The sequence below is a fragment of the Crocodylus siamensis genome, chromosome 6 (assembly GCF_052110815.1).
Source record: "Crocodylus siamensis isolate JL-2025a chromosome 6, ASM5211081v1, whole genome shotgun sequence".
Lineage (NCBI taxonomy): Eukaryota > Metazoa > Chordata > Crocodylia > Crocodylidae > Crocodylus > Crocodylus siamensis.
Window position 1 is genome coordinate 38,475,049 of NC_143400.1, and position 17,034 is coordinate 38,492,082.

Genomic DNA, 17,034 nt, shown 5'->3' on the forward strand with positions numbered 1-17,034 from the left:
CCACAAGTTGAAAAGTTTTTTATATCATTTATTGTTCGGCTGTGTACATCTTAGTTGACCAAGCCAACTACCTTTCCAACCGTTTTGAAACTGGGACAAGATCTTTGTCCCCAGGGAGCCTGAGATTGATACTTTCAAACACCCACGGACCCTTAACTTACAAACACGAACAAATTGCACCACAAACAGCCTCAAATTAGCCCCACAACCCACAGCTGAAGCAAGCTACAGCCAAACCACAAATAGAAACAAGTGCAAAACTGCATTTCTACACTATCACCGAGAACCACTCAACAACTCAACAAAGAAAAACCTACACGCTGTCTTCAATCGCATCTATTTTGATCAACTGCTTAACTAGCAAAGCCAAACAACCTGCAAAAACTTTAAGTACCAAATATCAATATACACAACTAGAACAATGCCTCAACCTCATCGCACACGATCAGGGCAAACCCAAGACTGAATGCATAGTTCAACTTGAAGTATGTGGCTGCTTACTCCTAATGGGTGTTTGAAAGTTTAGAGATGCACACAGCAGTCTCCATCTGCCCTTATCTAAGCATACATTAAACATTTCCCTCCTCCCTCCTTTTAATAATGAAACATGTGGACTTGGGCTTACTTTTTTTAAACTGAAAATTGGGGATTTTTTAAATCAGAAAAAACAGGATGCCTGATGAGCAATACCACCCCCTCCCCCAGAAGTTACCCACGTACAACAACAGGAGGAGGTAAGACCTATTTATAAGGAGGTCCCAGACATCCAAGCCTTCCATAACTCACTTATCACATGGTCAACACCTTGGGGATGCAACTTGGAGAGGACAAGACTTTGTGTCCAAACTCCGTTACCTTTCCCTACTGGTTGGGCTGAGATGCTTTTCATCCCTCCTCAGTGGCTCATCTGTCATCTTCTCTGCTCCTCCTTTTGGGAATTTAAAAAGCAGACAGATACTGGATTTAAAAGTCAGAGAGTCAGTGGACAGGACTACAAGCCCCAATTTCTCTCTCCCTCTTATCCTTACCTGAACCTGCTGCCACTCTGTCCTCTGTTTGTGAAAAGCGAGGGGGGAAGATATCTGCAGGCTCGGCTGCTGACATCCAGGCCAGCCACAAACAGAGCGCGATGGGCCAGGACTCTGGGCAGAACTACTTGTTCGCCACCTTAAAAAGTGACCAGAAACATTGCCAACCCTGCCTACAGGGCAGTGCCGCCTCCAGACAGCTGGATCCCGGAGAAAAACCTGCAAAGACCTGAATGCCAGCTGACAGGTGTCTCAGGCGGTCTCGATCAGGGGTCAAAGCTACCCCATGCCTGGAGGGCAAAAGGGCCACAAATTCGGCCTTCTGTCATCACAGAAGCCGCAGAGCTCAAAGGGCTAAACGAGGCTTCATCTCCCAAGGCCACAGGGCTAGTGGGCGCAGCCATTTACAGGCTGCAGAGGGAGGCCTTCTCAATAGTAACAAGAGCAACAGAACAGAGGAGCAGAGACCTGGACCCGTTACAGGAAGGCCACTAAGCCCAGGGGCTCCAGCGTGCTCAGTATCCTCCAGAAGCCTGCAACCTGCCACGTAGTCCACGGGGGCCGTCTCTGGCCAACCTCGCCAAGTGGAACAACACCAGACATTCAAGGGGACCTGAACCCTGCTCACAGACAGCAGTTCACCAGGACACCCTGGGGAAGACCAGGAACAATGAATACGAACTTCTGGAAGGCCGCTTCAGGCTCAATTCCAGGAAAAAACTCCCTCCAGTGGTGGTGCAGTCGCCTACCCTGGCAGTCTTCAAAAGGAGGCTAGACAGTGACCTCAGTGGAGTCACTTGACCCCAGTTGTCTTTTCCTGCCTAAAGCACGGGGACTGGACCTGATGATCTACAAGGTCCTCTCTAGCCCCTAAAAATCTATGAATCTATGACTCGGGTATGGAACAGATAATATAGTCTTCCCTCAAGAAGGATGGTAGTAACCCTTCATGTGAACTAACAAGTGACCAAAATAACATGCTAGCCACCCAGAAAGAGGGGGCCCAAGACCTGTACCCTCAGATACAGGGAGGTAGTGTGCCCTAATATATTGGGGGGGAGGGCGCTAAAGCTCTCCTAGGCCAGAAGGCACAGAAATCTATACCAGTGCTTAACCCCTAGGTGAGGAGGAGGAAGGATAAGGCTAAGAGGGCACAGCAAGCTTTTTCTGGCACTGGGAAGAAAATAAAGTAAGCAGCATTGATTTTAAGAACAAAAAGAAAATAACAAACACTTTCATTCCCAGGCGCTCCTCCCTCTCGTTTACCTACCTGTTGTCATACACACTGTTCGTTTGGCTTTCTGCCATGGAAGCCAGCGGCTGGGAGGGGACACCATCCTGCAAGAAGGGTTTCAGGTGCCTTCTGCTGCTGTATATTGTGCCATGGTATGAGTTCAGTCCATAGGCTTGTGGCCATGGCTTTCCATTTCCAACTGACCTCGTGTTTGGTAGCTGAACAAGGACACTCCTGCTCGTCCCTCTGTCAAACAGAAGACAGATCAGCTGGGTTACAGGGAAGAACCAAACGAAGAGACATTACAACTTGTCCCAGCCTCTGGCTCCAATGCCCTACACTCAGACTGTCTCTCCCCTATTTTTTGTGGGGCAGTGGGTTCTTACTTTTTTTCTTTTTCCTTTTTGCAGGCGCCGGAAGGACAAGCAGTGAGCAAACCAGCAAAATGGAATGCGAAAAGCCAGCAAAATGGGATGCAAAGGAAGGGACTCCAGACAGAATGATTGTGCTGCCTTTCAGTCTTGATCATGTATTAGCCAAATTCTGGCTGCATGAGCCTTTGGGCAAGCTCCCTGTAATCTGGAAATAGGTCTCCGCCCTTGATGCTGTTGCCCTTGTGCAGCAGTCAGGTGGATGACCCTGTAAGCAAGGGGTGTGTCACCGCCACCTGATTTTTAAAGGTCTTTGATCTGGTTGGTGGCCTTGCACAGCGCAGCTGCCCTGTAAATCAGGGTCCAGGCCGGCTGCCAGAAGTGGCTGACAACAGCAGCCTCCTGTAAGCGGGGTACATGCTGCTTCCTACTATGCCACACTTACTCATGTATGACAACATCAGGAGCTAAGACACAAATCCTGCTTATAAGAAGGTGCCAGTTATCCAACCTTCTGCGGCCCACGGATCCCAAGGTCTACGGCTTGGCGACAGAATAAAAACCAACCAAAAAAAAAAAAAGTCCCTGAATCAAAATTCCCATACCTTTGCTTCACTGGCACGGTTTTCTTTTCTTCTCATCACCTGACTACAGCTCGTCTTTTGTCTTTTCTGCTTCCCTTTCCAGGGGCTATGAAAATGGGAGACAAACACTACATTTTACTCATTGTGTTCAAGGACACAATTATAGGCCGCAATTTTTCTCTTTCTTTAACTCTTGCCTGAACCTCCTGCCAATCTGAACTCTATTCATATATCTGGAAACTCAGCCGCTGACATCCAGGCCAGCCAAAAGCAGAGTGTGATGGGCCAGGACTCTGGACAGAACTGCTAGGGCGGCACTGTAAACAGTGACCAGAAACACTGGCAGCCCTGCTTACAGGCCATTGCTCCCTCCAGACACCTGGCTGCTGGCGCATAAAACCTGCAAAGACCTGAGTGCCAGCTGACAGGTGCCTCAAGAGTTCTTAATCAGGAGTGAAAGCTGCCCTGTGTCTGGAGGACAAAAGGGCCATGACTTCAGCCTCCTGTCATGGAAGCTACAGCCCAAAGCACCAAGTGAGGCCTCAGTTCTGAATTCAAGGCCAAGCCCCTGATTACAGAGGTGAAGGCCAGAGGGAGCTTCTGAAAAGCATCGAGGGCAGCAGAAAAGAAGAGTCTAGAGACCTGACCCCAAGTTACAGGGAGGTCATGGCACTCCAGGAACCAGTGCTCCCTGTCCAGCAGAAACAAGGGGGAAGGGAGACACATGCCCCGCTTACAGGAGGGCCTTTCCTCCACCAGCCAGTTACGGCAGCAGTCTCAGACGCTAACTATTGGGGCAGCTACAATGTACAAAGCACCATACAACCCAGTCTTGCCTCGGAGCAAGAAGCAGCAAGCACCCTTTTAACAAGGTGGCTGCTCACTCAGTAGCCAGCTACATCAGTGGGCCTGGGCCCTGATTACAGGGCAGCCATGCCGTGCCATCACTCCAGCAAGTGGAGAAGCATCAGAATCAACGGGGAGGTGACAAACAGGGCAGCCTCCCGCTTGCAGGATGGTCTGCCTCTCACCTGACAGCTCTACAAGAGCAACAGCACACAAAGCTGAGACCTGCTTCCTGGTTATAGGGAGCTCCCACTGCTCCAAGGCTCCCTCAAGCAAATTTTGGCTCATATATGTGACTGAGACCTAAGGGCAGGGTTGTCACTGTGTCCAGAGTCCCTTTTTTATGCATCCCATTTTCCTGGCTGGCTTTCCTCCCACCTCGCCCCTTCACTGCCAGGTCTTCTGACGACTGTAAGAACAAAGACCAAAACTGACTTTAAGTCAACACAGCCTGAGCACATGCCTAGCAACTGCAACTTCTCCCTTCTCAGCCCTGATGTGAAGGGGTTCCAACACACTCAGTATCCACCTGCAACCCTCCCTCTAATCCATGGGTAATACCTCTGGCCAACCTGACAAAGTAGCCTGTGATTTGGGGAAAGAGCATGAGACCTGCGCCTTGCTCATAAGCCGGCGGGGGCAGGAGGTCGTAGTACTCCAAACCTACCATGGCTCACTAATCCCTAGTCTTTACCCAAACTCTCTTACCTTTGCCTCCTGGTGGGCTGGCATGGTTTTCTGCCCTGGCTATCAGTTAACTCCTATTTGTCTGTCATCTCCGTGGCTTCTCCTTCTGGGAACATAAAGAACAAGAGAGAAACGGGATTTAAGTCAGCGCAGTGGAAGACGGGTCTACAGGCCCCAACTTCTCTCCCTCTTTTACCCTTACGTGGACCTGTTGCCATTCTGTCCTCTGTCCACAGAAACGGGAGAGGGCAGACATCTGCAGGCTCAGCTACTGACATCGAGGCCAGCCAGAAGCACAGCGAGATGGGCCAGGACTCTGGACAGAACTGCTAGGGTGGCACCATAAGAAGTGACCAGAAACACCGGCAACCGTGCTTACAGGGCAGTGCTCCCTCATGGGGCATAAAGCCAGAGGAAAAACCTGCAAAGACCTGAATGCCAACTGACAGGTGCCCGAGGCAGCCTCAATCACAGGTCAAAGCGGCTCCATGTCTGCAACACAAAAGGGCCATGACTTCAGCCCCCTGTCATGGAAGCCACAGAACCCAAGGGGCCTCAGCCCCCAAGTCAAGGTCAGAAGTGACCAACACCCTGATAACAAGGGCAAAAGGGGAGGAAGCTTCTGAAAAGCACTGAGGGTAGCAGAAAAGAGGAGTCTAGAGATCTGAGCCCAAGTTACAGGGAGGTGACAGTGCTCAAAGAACCAGAGCTCCCTGTCCAGCAGGAACAAGGGGGGAGGGAGACGCACACCCTGTTTACAGGAGGGCCTCTCCTCCACCAGCCAGCTAGGGCAGCGATCTCAGACACTTACTATGAGGTAGCTACAATGCACAAGGCACCGTACCATTCAGTCTTGCCTCTGGGCAAGAAGCAGCAAGCACTCCTCTATAGAATCTAGCCCTCCACCAAAAAGAAGCATGGGACTCACACTCTCATTACAGGGTGGCCGAGGGGTCCAGACGTGGAGTACCAGGCATAAATGCAGGGAGAAGGACAGATGCTGGGTCACGGGGAATGGGGAGGAGGCCACAGGCTTTAACCCACGTTACAGGAAGGTCACAAAGCTCTGGACTCTAGAGTTTGCTGTCACCCCACAAGGCTGGGCTGCTGTCTCTCTCAGACCAGCAGAAGGAGCCTACGACAACCCGGCCAACAGGGGCTCCTCTCCGACTGGCTATGGCAATGGCAATGGCAGTGGACTTGGCCTCCCGATTACAGGATGTCCAATGCTACTCACATTCAAATCATTTATCGCTCTCACAGGGCCGGAGGCGGCACGCATCCTGCTTAAAGGAGGCTGCGCCGTCAGCATCCACTTCTGGCAGCTGGCCTGGACCCCAATTACAGGGTGGCTGAGTTGCACAAGACCACCCACCAGATGGATGGCCTTTAGAAATGAGGTGGTGGTGACACCTTGCTGACAGGGTTGTCTACCTTCTACCTGACCGCAGCAGAAATGCAACATTTACTAGTCCCATAAATGAACTCATTTGCTGCCTTGTTTGTGGAGGTTGTACCTGGCAGATCGTCTCTACCTTGTCTGTCAACGGTTTAATGATTCCTTGCCCCACTAAGAAGCCTAGATATTTGGTCTTTACCTGCCAATATGCATTTTTTTGCATTGCTGTTAAGCCAGCGGCTTGCAATTCCCTTAAAACAGCTTTCACTGTTTGTATGTGCTGGGACCAGTCCCTCGTGAAGATAACAATGTCATCAATATACACTGCGGTGTAGGCTGTGTGAGGAGCCAATAAAGAGTGTCTGGAAAGTCACCACTGCGCCGCTGAGTGCAAATGGCATACGTAAAAATTCATAAAGTCCCCAAGGTATTCCAAAGATCATTTTCGTGCCATCTCTAAGGGCATGGGGATCTGCCAGTACCTCTTTGATAGATCAAGGGTTGTTATGAAACTGGCTTCCCATATTTGTTGGGAAGGTATGAACCTTTGGTAATAATGTGTTAGTTGTATTTATACATTCCTATATTTGTTCTACCAAGTGCACAATGTGTGGCATGGGAAATGCATCAAAGGTTGTTACGGCATTCAGCTTCTGAAAGTCAACACAAAGATGTAGCGAACCATCAGGTTTAGCTACAGGCACGCTGAGACTGCACGAGGGACGTATAATCTTCTGCTCTATCGTCCTCCTTAGTTCCGCTTGTATCTCTTGATGTAGATGTTGGGGAAAGGCCTCCAACTTTCCCTAACCAAGGTGCCCGTTGGCGTTTTAATGACACGTTCCACCCGTCTAGCATGTCCTGGTTCTTCCCTGAAGACATCCTTAAAAGACTGAACTAGCTTTTCCAATTCCTTTCTGAGGAAGGAAGAGTTCTTCTCTGAAACAGACTACAGGGCACGGCTGCTTCCCCAATTTCTGGCTCTAGCCATGGGACCTCCAAATCTTTAGCTCCGTCTTCTTGCGTAGCCATCCAGCCTTGGGGCCTTTTCCATTCCTTCAAGAGATTTGTGGTAGATTTGTTGCTCCTTTCCATGTCCTGGCTTTAAGACCTCATAATCTACTGGTCTCACCTGTCAGGCCACTTCAAGGGGGCCTTGCCATTGCGTGAGCTGCTGGCTCACGGACAAGGGAAGTTTGACCAGGACCTTATCACCCAAACAAAAAATCCTTATCACATTGTGTCTTTTGCCTTTGTTGAGATTCTTTCAAATTCTCACTGGCCAATTGCTGTGTTTTTTGCAGGCACTCTCGTAACTGTTGCCTATGCCCTTCTGCCCCAATACTCGGCTCTACCAGCTTCTCCCATTCTTCCTGGAGGACCTACATAAGGCCGCTAGGGTTATAGCCATACACTAGTTGAAATATTCCTGGTATCACCAGCGGGGCTACCTCCTTTCCAGCACCCATACTCCTCTGGTTATGGTACAGATTTTTTCTTACCTCCTACCAGGTGTCTCTGTTCAACGGGCCTTCTCCAGAGTCTTCCTCCGCCGGGCGCTGAAGTGCAGGGGCATCACATTGCGCTTGCCGAACGGGGCAGGACTGGTCACCCGCTCCAGGTCTGGGCCTGAATCTGCCTCTACCATGGCTGGCTCCCGCAGAGCCAGCAGGTGACTCACCATCTTGGGTGACCGGGGTCAGTATTCAGCGCTCAGTGATGACAAGAGAATTACTGTTCAGATTGCACCGAGGGTAGTTACTCCTAGTGACTCCCGCCAACAAAAAGCAGGTAGTGGGAGCCCAGGCCTGCGCTAAGCACAGCTTACTTTGCCTTTCCTGCGCCTCCTCATGAGGGCAGCCGGTCTTCCACAGGTAGGCTTCTGTCCTCCACCTTCCCCGGGACTCCTGAAAAAGAAGTAAAAATCCCGTGGGCAAACAGAAAAAAGCCCACACTCAGCACTGCGCAGCCTGAGGTTTGGCTGTTTGGTGGGGAAAGCCGAGTGGTTTTGCTGGGGGCCTTCCTGCTGAAGCCCAAGTTGACGAGCTCTGGCCTCCTCTCCATTCCCTCCGTCCCAGCACCTGTCCTTCCTGCATTTATGCCTGGTACAGCACGTCTGGACCTCTTGGCCACCCTGTAATGAGGGTGTGAGTCCTGTGCCTCTTCTTGGTTGAGGTTAGATTCTGCAGAGGAAGGGACCACTCTGTACATTGGTCCAGGTCCCAATGTGCCTTTGGTGACAACTTTTTCCTTTGGCTGGCCTGTCTGTTTCTCCATTGCTTAGAGCCCAGAATTGCTGCATGCTCTAAGGCCCACCCGGTAAACTAGTAGCCCCCACTATATGGGGGCTAATGGATGAATGGAACAACTTATTTTGTGGGACAACTAAGAAAAAAAATAGGATAGGAGTGACATGGGGGTCAAAGTGTCAAAAAGTGAAAGTAAATGCTTCGGAGGGGGATGCCGAGCCAAGCCTCCTGGGCCGCGCCCACCGGTCCTCAAAAGCATCCAAGGAGCCAATGGATGCCGCCCACTGGTGCTCTGCCCAGAAATGTGCACAGACAAATGAGAGGAAAGCTGCACCATAATCTCTGGGCACCTTCCTGGTGAAGTACAGGGTCCAGTTGGCCAGGGCCAGGAGGAGGTTGACCAGGAGGTCCCAGGACTTAGTGGGGCCGTGGATGGAGTGACCAAAAAACAAAACGGTTGGGGGAGAAATTCAACCAGAACCTCAGGAGGAGGTTCTGGAGGTGGAAGTGGAGGGGCAGCAGCCTGGCACACTCAAGGGACATGTGGGCCAGACTTTGGCTGGCCTGAGAGACCTCCACCCTGTAAGCAGGGGTCTGGGCCTTTTCCTTTTGCCTTTGTGGGCAGTCTGGCTAGTCGGTCGGACCATACCCTGTAAGGAGAGTGTCGGTCTCCGCCTTCTTGCTCTCTGGAAGTGGAGGAAGATTTTCCAGTGTGAGGCTGGAGGTCAAGCAGTTTGCTGCACTGAGCTCTTTTCTGACCTGGGAACACTCTTTCTCTTGTCAGCATGTATATAGTGAGAGAGAGAAATGCCTGGGAATGAAAGCATTTGTTATTTTCTTCTTTGTTCTTAAAATCACTGCAGCATACTTTTTCTTCCCAGTGCCAAAAAAGGGGCTTGCTGTGCCCTTGTAGCTTTATCCTCCCACCTCACCTAGGGGGTTAAGCACTAGTATGAATTTCTGTGCCTGCTGGTCTAGAGGAGCATTAGGACCCCCTCATCCTCCCACTAATATTTTAGGGCATGCAACCTCCCCATATCTGAGGGTACAGGTTATAGGCCTCCTCTTTTTGGGTGGCTAGCATGTTATTTTGGCTACTTGTTATCTCACATGATGTGCTACTACCATCCTTCTTGTGGGAAGACTATATTATCTATTCCATACCTGAGTCCCTGGAGGTGAGTGATGTGACACTTGGCCAGCTGTTCTTCTGCATCCACCCTACTCTGCAGCCTGCAGCCCATAACTGGGGTCCTGGTCCCCTTGAATGTTTGGATGTTTTTCCACGTGGTGAGGTTGGCCGGAGATGATAATAGGGAAGGTTGCAGGCTTCTGGAGGATACTGAGCATGTTGGAAACCCTGGGCTTAGTGACTCTGTAACTGGGGTCCAGGTCTCTGCTCCTCTGTTCTGCTGCCCTTGGCACTGTTGAGAAGGCCTCCCTCTGCAGCCTATATACAGGGCTGTGCCCCACCGTGGCTTTGGGAGATGAAGCCTCGTTTAGCCCTTTGAGCTCTGTTGGCTCCATGACAGGAGGCTGAATTTGCAGCCCTTTTGTCCTCCAGACAAGGGGCAGCTTTGACCCCTGATCGAGACTGCCTGAGGCACCTGTCAACTGGCATTCAGGTCCTTGCAGGCTTTTCTCCGGGACTTTGGACACAATGTCTTGTTCTCTCTTCAGATTGTATCCCCAAGCTGTTGACCATGTGATAGGCAAGTCATGAAAGTTTTGGAAGTCTGGGACCTCATTACAAACAGGTCTTACCTCCTTCTGTTGTCATACATGGGTAACTTCTGGGCGGGGGGGTACTGCTCATCAGGGATCCTGTTTTTTTCTAATTTAAAAAAATTCCCAATTTTCAGTTTAAAAAAAGTAACCCCAAGTCCACATTCTTCTGTGATTAGAATGAAACGCCACTAATATATAGATATATATCTAGCAGTGTTTCATTTTAATCACAGAAAAATTTGGATTTGGGGTTACTTTGTGATGCTTTTGTATAATCTGTTGAAGTTCAGGTGTTCCTTGTCTAAAAAGAAAATAAATGGTCCCAATAAAAATAAAATGCTCAGTAAACTTGTGAGCTTCTTGGTGTTTGTTTTTAGTTCAGTTGTTTCATACTGAACAACTGAAAGGTCTATGTTTCATGTAATACTTCTAAGTTCTTAATTCACCTTAAGAACTTAAATTAAGCAATCCCAGTTTATGAACTCCCTCAGAAGCATCTCCGATTAACATAGTGTGTAAGATAGAAATCTGCTCTTCCTTCTGGCTCATTCACATCAGCCTAACTGTTGAGCATTAAGCACAAGCCAAAACAGAATATGCCTCTCGTCGTCCTGCCCACAAATGCAGCCCCACTGGGCACAGCAACAGTGCAAGCTGTAGACTTGAAAGGGGATCAGTGTTCTTGTTGTTTCTGCATTTATTCCAACACTGAGCCATGGTTAAAATGCCACTCTGCTACCTGTGCTATTGTGTCTGTCACTTTTGCTGTCGATGAAGTTCATTTCTTGATCTTCACAGTGTGGGCAAGGGCAGAGCTTTCAACACTGCCCTGCGATTTTGAGTGCTTGCTGTAAAGCACCTTGAAGAGCTGTGATATGCAGATTTTCAAGGTTTTCAACACTTTCTGAAAATGAGGACTCTTTAAAAATCTCAGCTTGGGCACCCAAAATCAGTAGTCAAGTCTTAATCCCCTGGCCAATGTTTATATGAAGGGTCATAGCACAGCGCATCTTGCTGAGGTATTGAGATGCCTTTGTCTGCCAAAGAGGAATTTCTGTTTCATGAGCTTCTCTTAGGCTCTGCTTTGAAGTTATACCAATCTTCTTGCTTACTTATTTTAGTACAGATTATAAATAAGCTATTTTGCATATGCAATTAAATGCCCAACCTGCACCAAATGTAATTCCATTCCTGGACTTCTCCTATGAGGTGAAGCAATTACTTGTGGCACATGGAAATAAAAGAAACAGCCCTGATAAGGGTAAGATGCTGTCTAAAGGGAAGGAGGTTTAGACACGCTAGTAAGTATGAAAAGAACAGTAATGAATTGTTTGCTTCAGTGGCTGAGCTATAAAGAGAAGAGAGGCTACGCTGATTGTTGGTCCTAGAATTGGAAAAGAAGCCAGGAACTCTGGTAAGTTCATCCACGTTATGTATCCTAAAGACCCCCCATTAACTTCCATGGGTTTGAAAAATTTTATGAAGAGCCTCCATTTCTGTGTCTATTCAGGAGACAATAGTAGCTCATCTAAGAGTTTTCAAAATTGACAAAGGAGCAAGAGCCCCATCCAACTGTTTCAGAGAGAAAGTAACCATTAACACACAACTCAGAAAAAAATATGGTCTTCTCTATTACAGCATATAATAAAAACAGAAGGAGACCGTCATAATCATTCTCCCCAAGTGTGAGTTTACATGCAGAATCAGTTTGTGTTTTGCTTGAGGGCTTTCCAGTCTCTGGAACATTTCTGCTACTATCGTTTGATTCCTCAGTAGTATGAAACACCAGGTGGTCCCTGTGGGACACATGCCTTCCTCAATCTATTCTAAAATAAAATCTGCACCCCACCTCTAGTCAGATAATTGCCCATCCTTGAGATTGGGCTTTAACAAATTAATAAATTGCAAGTATCTGGTCAAACTTTATCCTCAAGGGCTTTCTGGGCTTCCTCCTGAATTACTCATATCCCACATTCTGTTTCCCGCAAAGATCTCTGTCTTGTAACACTGAGATCCACGCACCTCTGTGAATCAGCAGAGCCTATCTACCCCTTTCCCAATTGCTAACAGGGAAACATCATAGAAAAACTTTGTCAGACTTACACTACACTTTCTTCCAAATATAATTAAGGGAGAAGGTGTAGTGTAACCTACTGAGTCACTAGAACTGTTGTGATAGAGAAAGCTTTTCTAAGCGACAGTCATAATTGCACTGTGCTTCCCCTGCCTTCTCTACCTCTGCTAGTGAGTCATAGCTGTCAATAGCAGTGAGAGCTTCTCGCTCAGAATCAGTGGAACATAATCATGCACATTCAAAGCAGACATATACTCTGCCTTATATTTTAGTGAAGCTGACTCCTCAAAGTTTTGCCAGTTTGAGCAGCAACAGCGCTATTCCCATGGTGGATGATACATAAAAGGCTTTGGAAAATATGCTCAGCCCCTTCTGTCCTGATTGTTTTAGGTACATGTTTGCTTCACTTTCAGAAGAGCAGAATACTTTGTTCTAGGCAGAAGAAATTTTTAAAAATATTCTTGGTCTTTCCCCTTATAGATAGGTAGGCAGGGAATGGTATGGCTCTCAGCATCTACTGAACTACTGCTCTTAATGGCAGAGACTGATGATGAGTTCCCCCATTTGCTGAAGAATTTGTCATAGGAGCACTTCACTTCTGCATGCTAGTGGGAGATGTCTCTGTAATTTTCATGAGGATGCCATTCTCAAAACTTTTCTATTCACTAAGAAACTCTTATGTCTTCTGTAACTCTGCTTTTTTATTTGTGTTGAGAGCCCATGGAAGGCTTAAATTGCTCAAAACAGAGAAGACAGTGACCTTGCATTCAAAGAACCAACTTGTCTATACAAAAAAAGAACTGAATTCTGTCCTGTTATACCAGTATCACAAATAATTTTAAGTTCATGGAGTCACGTGAGTATTAAAGGGGACAGAATCCATATTCTGACGTAAATCTAGATTATTCTTTTCAGATACACTTTGCACCTGTTGCCAGCAAAGTACTATATGCAGCTCTAATGTGTGAAGCAGAGCAGACTAGTTGACCAATTTGGGTCAAGATTTTGGTACAGTAAGTTGTGTGGGGAAAAGATGGGAATAAGAGAAAGTAGTGAAAGAGGCACAGCTGAACAGGAGGCAATAAAAAGGAGTAATGAGTGGTGAGAGCTGAAAGATGAGCAGGGGCTGAAGTGAACAGGAGCATGTATGTTTGTCATGCACAGACTTGCAGGTGCCCAATTTGATTAGATTCAATGCCTTCCTAGAGAAGATAAAGCACACAGTGAGGCTTGTGCTACCTCTGAGCTTAAGGGAGAAATGGTAGGGATGCAAGGAAAGTTCAAGGGCAACTGCAAACAATTCATTCAAACAAAAATGAAATGTTTTATTATTGTTAGATTAATTCTCACTATAGGGAAACCAAGACATTCTTTTATGAAATACCCCTCCGCACCTTCAAAGCAGTGTTTGAAGATTATGCCATACCCTGGGACATAGACCTATTACATATGGGCCCCCCAAATTCATTTTCCTTGTCTTCCTTTCCTGTTGCTTTAAAAACTTCCTGCTGCTAATTTAAAGGGGGTTTTAAATCACCTTATTGACTACTAAGTAGTTTTGTTAGTAATTGGAAATGATAATAAGATCTTAAAAGTAAATTCCGTCTTGGAGTTTTTTTCTTCCCCTAGGTATTGAGGTCTGGGCAGGGAAAAATTATCATCTAAAATTAATCCAATTGTTTCATTAGAGGAAAAACAAGGCACTTCTTGATTTCCTAATCCCTGAAACTAAACGGTGACAAATTTTGGATCTATGCCTTCAAATGCTTATTCCCAAACACAGGGTCAATTAGTCTGCACTGATCTTCATGCTTATACATCTATATTTCTACTGATTTCTGAGCTACACAATTTAAAACTCACTTGGGTATCTCCACACAACATTACAATATACAGTGCATACATACCTAGGCATTGGTAACTTAGGCCATTACAGAGCTCCCTCAGTGGCATTTAAATGATACTAAACCTCTGCTGATGGGAGTGAGGAAAAGGTTGAAAACAGGTTTCTAAGACTGATCAAAATCAGGGCCTCATAGTCAGCATTAGAGGCTGTACATACATATGTGTAGGACACGGGCCCTGCTGCAAAGATCTTTTACAGTCTAAACAGAGTAGGGTTTTAAATGGTATAATTAACCCTACCTTACTAATGGAGGATTTCAGCAAAAGAGAATCAATTACTTTTCAAAGGTCACACAGGCAGTCTGACAGGTCCAGGAACTTCACCCAGATGTATTGAGTGCCAATTCAATGCCTTAATAACAAGACCATCTGCTTAAAGCTGATGCTAGTTGATCTGGTCATATGAGAACTTTAACAAGGGGTCTGTTTAAGAAACTTGTTAATGCCAAGCTGTGACATTATTATTATTATCTTTCCTCATCCCACATCTACTTCACTGCCAAATGACAAGAGGAGCCACATGAGTGATGAGAATCATCAGTCTTTCATTACCACTCCTTCAGTTTGATGGAGGCATACTGCATCTTTTGATTCACTGACCTATTGAAATAATTAGTGGAAACTATATATATAATTTGTAATGGGAAATAAACTAAAAACCCAATATAATTGTTAGTGTTCTTCATGAGTTTTAAAAGTCAGTAAAATATTGGGAGGTTTTTTTATATTGCTGTAATTAGGTCTCACAATGAGGCAGAGAACATTAGAATCCAATAAACATATTGCACAGGAGTAAACAAATTATTTTGTTTGAGTATTGCATTGTGGAATTATTAGCCAAGCAGCCCTAAAGGCAGTGATGTAGTACCTGGAGTGCAGAATAACAGAACAGCGATTTCCCTGTGCTGGCTTGCTGTGAGAAAATCTATACTTTAATAAGAGTGATGAGATGCTGGTTCATTCCTATGCCAGAAGGGAACAGAGGTGATGGCATGATAAATATGCAGCAGAGTGAAAGACATATTTGAAGGAAACTCACAGGCCAACAGATCTTTAGCAATATTTTTATAAAAACTGTCAAGTACTAAAAACATTAAATATTATGTTCATAAATGCATTCAACTTGTTGAACTGGAGGTCTGATTTAAAGTGCAACTGTATCTTCAATTGCAGTTGCATTAAGCCCTCTGTGTGCATGAGCAGACAAGGTTCTTTGGTTAAACGTGATATCTTTTATTAGACCAACTAAATAATTGAAAGCGCTGTTCTTTGCAAGCTTTAGGATACGTCATGGCAGAATCTGGTCCTTGTCTGAAATAAAGTTCCAGGCCATATGTAGAATTAATAGAAAACATTTTTTTACATGGTCTCTATTTCATAATTTTATTAGGGAGGAAACATTTCCTTAGCAAGGCAATTTACCAGGGAAGTAATAGAACATTTTCCAAAGAGACTGATATGGATTGTGTGCATTATGCTATAAACCCAATAATACTTTCTTAAATGTTTTCTTTATGTGGCACATGGAATTCTTAATTAGATAACTGTAAACTGCTTCCTAATTTTAGAAGCATTGCTTTGCTGGGTTGGTTTTCTTCAAGACAATTCCATTTCTAATTAAAGGTTAGGAAGCAAGTACAAGTGAACAAAATGAAAACAGAAGGCCATCTCCAGTATACCATCCTTCTTTGCACAGCAGTCTTGATGAACTCAGCAGGAGTTCTGCATAAGAAATAATGGCAGGTTATGGCTCATAAAATTCTATTTAAATAATCCAGCACTAAGGTATTCTTAGTTTATTGATGGTCATTTAATCACTGAAATGTATTAGCATCAGGCAAGCAGCAGGATATTGGCCACTTTGGTTCCCCTGCTTTACCTTATGTTGTGTCAGGATTGACTCTGCCAAGAGGTTACACAATGGATTTATATACAAAAGTTTGGATAGGGATAACACCAGTCAGGGTTGGTCTAGATGACCTCTTGAGGTCCCAGCCCTCCTCTATGCGGCACAATTATCATCTTTATAGGAAAAAACAAAACAAAACAAAAAAAACAACTGCTCAGAAGAACAGACAAATGAACGTTCAAATTTGTGAATAAATTTGAGGCAAGCCAACACAGTTGCATTGTGCCTGGCAAACAAATATTTTCTTATGAATAATGCTCACAACACATCAAGAATCCTTTCCTAAAGTAGCTTCAGTGCCAACTAAGGTCGTATGTAAGAGTTAGGTTTCTCATGAAAATGCTTTTTCTGTAATTTGTTTCTTCAGCAATCAAGACAGCTACTTATAATTCTTTTTTTTTATTCATGTTGCTGCCATGCTTTTGTCCTGAAATGAAATAGCAAGTTTCTTCCTTGCAAGGCTTTTATTTTATTTTCCCTTTATGAAATAGTAATTGAGTAGTAAGATCAACTTTCTGCCTGTGGAAAATGCTGGCTTGACATCCATGAAGAAAGGAGTAGGCTCAGTAGAGCTAGCTTTTCCTATAATATTCCCTGCCAGTGAATCTTAACTTTATTATGAATCAGCCACCTTTGAACACGTATGCTGCATCTCTGACCAGTTCAGTCCCTGGCCTCTTTGCTAGACGGATGCTAAGGATGTTGAGATCTCTAAGTTGTTAGGAAACTTTTCCACTCCTTGACTATGGTTATAGGGTAGTAACGCTCCTTTATCCATTGGGCAATTTAGATTTCTAGGCCTTCACAGTGATGAACCTGAGTTACTTCCTCACTGTCCCCATGACATTTTAAAGGTCTCCTGGGCACAGCAAACTGGCCATCCTAGATCACTGGACAATAGATCTTGCTACAATAGTTCTGTAAGAGTTAAGAGATTCTAGTGACTCTATAACTCCCACCACTGACTGTTTACAGAGCTTATGCAGATTCGTCATTTGCCCACACCCGTTCCTACAAGAC